The sequence below is a fragment of the Triticum urartu genome, chromosome 1 (genome assembly GCF_003073215.2).
Source record: "Triticum urartu cultivar G1812 chromosome 1, Tu2.1, whole genome shotgun sequence".
In the NCBI taxonomy this organism is placed as follows: Eukaryota; Viridiplantae; Streptophyta; class Magnoliopsida; order Poales; family Poaceae; genus Triticum; species Triticum urartu.
Genome location: NC_053022.1, coordinates 544,071,250 through 544,078,913, shown reverse-complemented (window position 1 = coordinate 544,078,913; position 7,664 = coordinate 544,071,250).

Below are 7,664 nucleotides of genomic sequence, written 5' to 3'. Positions count from 1 at the left end.
ATTCATCCGTACCTGGTATGTCACCGACCTGACACACTTCATGATCAGGTCCACCCAATTTGCCGTGAAGCCCAAACGTAGAAGAATCATTTGCAAGAAACTCCATTCCACCCTATCATATGCCTTATGCATGTCAAGCTTCACTGCACATGTGCCATATTTGCCCGTAGTTTTCTTCTTTATCGCATGGTAAGATTCAAAGGCCACCAGGAAATTATCCGTAATGAGGCGTCCCGGAACAAATGCACTTTGGTTTGGTGAGATGATCTCAGACAAAATATATTTCAGCCAGTTAGCCAGAAGTTTGGAAATCACCTTGTATACAACGTTACATAAACTTATAGGCCGAAATTGGGTTATAACCGTAGGATTTTCAACCTTTGGGATAAGAACAATAGTGGTGTTATTCCATCCTTCAGGGATCTTCTTCGAGTTAACAGCAATGAGCACTTCATCAATCAAATCCTCACCAATGATATGCCAAAACCTCTTATAAAAGACCGCATGGAGACCGTCCGGACCTGGGGCCTTTAGGTCGCCTATGTTGAACAAGGCCTTCTTCACCTCCTCTCGGGTGTATGCTTTGTTTAGTTCGTCATTCATTGCATCTGTTACTCTTGGTTTGACTTTGTCAATTACATTCATGTCCGGGGCTTGCTGACCTGTAATAAATAAAGAGGAGAAGTAATCTGCAGCATGAGTATGAATATCATCCTGGTCCTCTATCCAGTCACCATTTTCTCGTTGGAGACGCTTGATAAAATTTCTTTTCCGCCGTCCATTAGCCGCCCTATGGAAGAACTCTGAATTCCTGTCTCCCCTAGTAAGCCAGTCCGCCCGGCCCCGTTGGAGCCAGTAGATTTCTTCTTGTTCTAGAAGTTTTTCAATCTGCAAGTGTAGGTCATGTTGCTTAACCACTGCTTCATCTGATAGTGGTCCCGAGAGTACTACGTTCAATTCTTTCTGCAACTCCCGGAGTTTGTTACGAGGTCCCTTAAGAACCTCTCTATCCCAGCGATGAAGAGCCACATGAACATCTGCAGTGCTGATCGCTAGTGGCACAGAGCCCAACTCCTTGCGCTTGTCCCACGCAATTTGAACGATTGTTTCAATATCTTCCTCCGCTAGCCACCGCGCCTCGAATTTGCGGGTTCTTGACGGCCCCCTAGGCTGCACCCCCGGGTTAAAATCGGTATCAATAAGAACCGGCCGGTGATCAGATTTATCAAACTCCTCATTTGAAACAGCGAAACTAGGGAACAAGTCTGCCCATTGCATATTCCCCACTGCTCGATCCAAACGCTCACGTAGGTGGCCTCGACGCCATGAGAACAGGTCGCCTGTATAACCAAGGTCATCTAGTCCACAATCAGACAAAGCATCACTGAACATTTGCATACTTCTTTGTGGTCTTGCGACTCCACCGTCCTTCTCGTGTGCATGTAGTATTTCGTTGAAATCACCTGCCACTAGCCACGACAAACTTATCATTGCATGTAACTCCCGCAAGTAATCCCAGGACAAGTGCTTCCTTTCTCCACTCGGCTCTCCGTAGAAACCTGTGAAGCGCCACCCATTAACACTTGCTTCATTAATTCGGATGTCAATGTAATTAGCCTGAACTTCAAAAGATGTGACTCCCAATCCTGTGTACCAGAACATCACTAGACCACCGCTTCTTCCATCACTTTCCGCTACCGCCAAGCTATCAAAACCGAGTCTCCTCCTCAACCTTTCTGCCTTAGCTTTACACAGATGAGCTTCAGACAAAAAAAAGCACATCCGGCCTCACCCGCCCTTGGACCCCCAAGAGTGCACGAACTGCCGCGGGCTTCCTCATCCCACGGCAGTTCCAACATAATATTTTCATTGCAACCGGTCGAGCCCCAGCACGGAGCTCCGTCCTCGGTAATTGAAACAATCACGCCCAGTGGCCAGGTACCAAAACACCACCACTAGAAACGCAACCAATCTGAATAGATTGGAGCACAACTTTCTTCACGAGACCTTCAAAATCTCATGCTTGAGATGTTCATCCGATCCAGTCGATTGAACAGACGGATTGATCTATCACGGATTCCAGCAGCAAGGCGGCAGAACTCGTAGTAGAGAGACAAAACCAGCGATGGCACGTCACGGCAGCATCCTGGGACAAGAAACCAGCCACGACACCTTCCGGCGCCGCCCTGGGATAGAGAACACCGGCCCCCGCGCCGCCGCCAGGGAGGCGGCCGGCGGCGGACCAGCGGAACCCTAAGTCGCCCTAGGAGTCGCCCCTCGGGAGAGAAAACGCTTTTGTGCTTACGCTTTTTATGTTGTGGAGGCGACTTGTTTCGAAGGTGAGTAAGGCGAGAGGAAGGAAAGGAGAGGACGGCTGTTAACTAGTGAAACGGGCCTATTTGTGAACCCAGTACACCAATTGACTTTGGGCTGTTCGATAGCAAATCAAGGGATAAATTTGGCTAATTTCAGAAAAAAAAAGAGGCTAAATTCGGCTGGGCGCACGAGTTGATGACGCATTTCAAAAAAAAGGCTAAGTATTTCTTCACAATACTATAAACCAACAGTTCATCGCACCGGTCTAGAACATTCGCATCTACAACCGAATTTGACAAATCCGTCCCACTATACACTCGGGAATGCGCTCGTGCCCGTCCATGGACATAACCAGACAGCCCCTTTTACTAAAAAAATGTGGGACAACCCCTCATATGTTGTGTCTGGCGGCTACACACCTTAAATTTGAAATCTCAAATTCATGCAATGCATGCACGTTGATCATAGTGCACAAACTCATCACAATTCAACAGTTTACGAAATGCGGCAAAGCAAAATAAAGTATAGTTCAAGAGTTCGGACATGCCAAAATGAAATTATTGTTCGAGCATGACGGATCACTCGTTGGCCGATCACCCGCCGAACGCCATCCATACGTCCTGCTCCATGGCCAGCCATGCCTCCTCTTCCGCGATCATCCTTTCCTCCTCCTCCGTGGCTATCCTTGCCACTTGCTCCGTGGCCATCCTTGCCTCATAGTCCCTATGATTGATCTCCTTCTTCATTCCCAAAAGCCATTTCTTTCCATGCTCATTCAAGGTGCTTTCGTCCACCAACATTATCTTGGCATCCTCTGCGTCTCAAGCAAGTTGCAACCTCTTATTCCCAAGCTCAATTCCTCCAATTGTTCGGGCCTTCTCTAGCTCCCATTTCATCGATGCTTCCCTCTTCTCCAACTCGATATTCTCCCTCTCAATTTACAACTTCTTGCTTGCCCTCTCCTGGTCTCAATCCATCCTCTCCTTTTATGCGCCCAACATGAGCTTGTACCTCTTCTCTTTATTGTTCTCCCTTACGAAAAAATGCCCGTTCAAGTGGGGGACATTTTTGTAGCCGCGGTCGTGAGAGGCCCTCGCCTTCTCCCACTTGTTTCCCATCACTTGCCGGTTATCCTTTGGCACTGTGACTTTTCCATTCTCCCCTACAACTTCTTCCTCCTCCTCGCCTAATCCAATTGATTGGTAGGAGCTTGAGACATCATTCTTCCTTTTGTCGGCCTTGAGATCAGCCACTAGTTGTGTCCATTTTGGTTTGTCATTCAGTAGCACCCAGCCATGGCTAAAATCGAATGGCTTCTTTCCCTTTCTTGATACATAGTGGTCGCCACCACCGTCTAGCAAACAATGTATATATAACGATGAGAATGCAACAAAAAAATAATTCAAATGAACTAATTATGCTTACTTGAGTGGACACTCACATCCCACTTTGAGGGCGGCCAAGCACTTGGCATAGTAGTCGACATACTTGTTCACTTCCCCTTGTGACAATTTTGGTTTGTCACAGTCTTATACTTCAATTAATATTCTTTTCTAACCATTCGTACAATTATTGTACTGACTTTATTGTTAATGATTAACTACTGCCTATATAGTGTATCCCATGCAACATAAGGGTTGACTTCAACAAATTATGCGGTAATGCTATGTACTTCGAGGATGATATGGGCCGCACATTCTTAATGGATGTGCATAAACGAATGGATAGAACCATGATATATGGCGATGAATGGAAGCAGCACATTGCACAGAATAATCTCATCGGAGGAGAGTGCATATCCTTTTCCTTGAAAGGAGATGTCAATAGGTTAAGGACAATGTATTCCTGCAACGATGACGATGATGATGACGACCAGGATCATGACGATAGGCAGGATCAACAGGATGATGGAGACAACCAAGATGACGAGGATAGCGGTGAAGATGAGGACAGCCAGGATGACGAGGATGAGGAAGATGATGATGAGGAGGAAGATGATGACGATGGTCCATTAAGTTCTGCAATTTTCTCTGAAAGAATAAGGAAGCTTACTCGAGATGAGACCATGAATATTACCGCGATGTTACCATCGAGTGTAGCCTTCTTGGGGAAGCCATTTGTGCACCGCTTAAGTAAAACCAACGTCATGAAAAAAAATCATGGTGAGATGATTTGTCTTCTTTTATCTTTTTTTCATAACCAAGTATGGTGAGATGTCTAACATTGCATGCTCTCTGTTTGCTTTTAATGATGGGGAGTGCAGAAGTTACCGATCAAGATGTTATCCGGAGTGGACATTCCCGCTGTCGGCACCGCTGGAGTACGCCATGGACCAACTGGGCATGTCACCAGCGTTCAGTACCAGACGAAAACAGACAGACGCATATCCTTTTGTAGGTCTGGCTGGCGGGAGTTCATGACAGGAAATAGAGAAATAAGGGTGGACACTCTTGTGATAATCAACATAAGGAAACGCAACCGCAATGACTTTCAGATGATGGTTGTCGTCGGACATGTTTAGAAATATATTCTTAAGTCATGAATTTATCAGCCGATGAACTGTTAGTTAATTGGTATTTTATGATGGACGTGGTCGATACATTGATGTTTGTTTCTTCAGTCAAACAAATCTGAAGTGTTACTTAATTATTCCGCCGTTTGTTTCCAAACTGAATTCGGTCTGCTTCGATTATATTGAGAATCGTATGACTAGCCTTTTGTAGTATTGTGTTTCAACTTGCAATGCCAAGAATTGTGTAGTCTATCATATCCCTTGAGTGGCGGGCGCTACGGCAAGACTGCCACTGCTACAATGGTATTTGTGGCAGGCAGAAATAGCGAGTTGTGGCGGGTGGGAACAAACGCCCGCCACTGCAAGCACCGTACGAGTGGCGGGCGGGCGCCCGCCACTGATGAGGTTATAGCAGTGGTAGAAGGTCAGTGACGGACGGCCCTGGGAGCCTGGCCCGCTACTACTAGACATTCCTGCAGTAGTGACATGCTCGCAAGAAGCATGTCATGATAAAATGGCGCACTCAGAGAGTAAGTGAGGCATCTCAAATGTGTGTCATCAAAACAACTTCAAATGTTCGGACTAGACGGATCAGACAATTTTTGCCCTCCAACGCGGATCACCAAATCTTGTCTGAAATCCATCAGCATGGCTCCAAATCATGTGGGGAGGGGGGTAGGGGCTCTGCGGGAGTTCGGTCATCCGCTTCGTTCAACTTTTAGACACCTCGGACACACCCCAAAAACCGTGGTTCGGGCCCTCCATAGGTCCAAGACCACGAAGGAAGATGGAGGGCCGCCCCCTCCCGCCGACTGAACGAGCAACTCCTCCAGTCGGACTAAAGAGTCCCAATGCGAGTTCCGCCTCCAAGCAGACAAGAGGCGGAGGCGGCGGCCAAGCGCGTGCACTGCAAGCGTGACGCGGTAGTCAGGAAGGAATGTCGCCACGCCTGGTGCGGCTTCCTCCACTAGCGCGACGACGACGACTTGGACGGTGGTGACTACGACGATGGCAGTGCCGGTGCCCTCAGAGGCCATGTGTACAAGGTCATGATCCAATACTTAGCGTAGGCTTTAGTTTAGTCTAGGTAAATTTCGAGTGACTTGGCTTGAACTTGTTAAATTTTATCATACATACATGCATATAATATATCATACTCACTAAATTTCGGTTGACATTCCTGTTTGATCCGTTTGAAATGAAAGGACATTTGAGGAACACGATTGGACGACATCCGGCGCAACCTTATGTTTGTGGACACGTCGGGACGTGTCGATGGGCATTTGACGAGGTCATGATCCGCGTTGGAGATGCGCTGATGGTAAAGCTCGTCGGGCACACGAGATGGCGAAGTAGAATTGTCAGTCATGAGCGTCTGCCACGAAGATAAAGACACCATAAAAGAACGGAGTGGCGATCAAGGAGACAGAGTGCAAGGGGGCAGTTTGGTGTCCGAAGGCTGGAGCTCTCGTGCGGACCAGCCGAGCCAGACCCAATTAACGAACATTATTGTGACACCGTGGCACTTAATTATAACTGCAAAGCTAAGGTAAAAATGTACAGTAGCTCTCAAAATCATTTTTCTTTTTGAGATTTTGGTGGTCAAATGGGCTGGGATAATGATTGGGAGGTCAAGAGGTTTGGACTTATTACCCGGAGGGTAACTTTTGGTCTATGGGAACATATAAACCCTATATGAAAAAAATATAGTAATTTAACAAAAAGTCAAAAAAAAATTAAAAATATTTTTGAAATAAACTTGATCTTACATTGTACTTGTGAGAAAAATCTCACAAAAATAAAATCCCCCTTTGACTTCTTTTCAAAAAAGACAAATTTTTGGCCAAAATAGTGTGAATAGTGACCTATAATAGCAAATAAATTTTGCCTTTTTCGCTGTGAAGTCAACATTGGTTTTTTTCTCGAAATTTATATATACTAGTGCAAAAGTAAGTTAAGTTTATTCTAAAAAAAACTTCTGAACTATTTTGACTTTTTGTTTAATTATTAAAAAAAATTCTCATGTAGAGTGTATATACAACTAGGAACCAAAGTGTATTTCCCTTATTACCCCCTCCTTCTTTGGAAGTCTTTTCTTTCCATTTTGGTTGGCCGGTGTCACGTGCTAGCTAGGAGCCGGACAAGAACAGGAGCATATGCTTGAACCTTGAATGGTCAAATGGCCCTGACCTGGGTTTGCTAACATGGGTTTGGAAAGATTGGCAAAGATCAAAGACTGACGGGTGAGGATGAATTTGAAGTGAGCAGCAACAGGGCTAGATGTTGTTTACAACTCTCTCCGTTTCATAATATAATAGTGTTTTTTACACTGAGGACGGAGGTAGTAGATGAAAAGAACAAGAATAAGAAGAGTGATGTTTTTTTACCAAACGAAACTAGGGTGGGGCGGCGTTTTGCACTCTGGCAGATGAAGACGAGCTAGTGCTGGATATATGTGGTTTATGGGGGGAAAAAACAAGAGACCGCTGAACTGATGAACAGAGTATATGTACTGTGCTAGCAATGCAGAGAGTTCGAATCAAGATGCCGCAATTAATGCTTTACCAAAAAAAAATGCAGCAGTAAAAAAAGGATGTAAAAGTACTCCTTCTGCGGGCTGTAACCAAGTCAAGAAAAGTGGTTGAAGATTCAAGATTGTGCAGCAGTCCCATTTCTCGCCGGCAGGCTGCAACCAAGATTGGAGCTTCTTCAGAACTGGCTTCTACAATGAACAAGAGACAGAGGAGCACAACTAGAGAAATTCTTGAGGCAAACCCTACCCGGGTGATAAAACCAAGAAGGGAGCGCCCCCAACATACACGTGATTAGGGTTCGG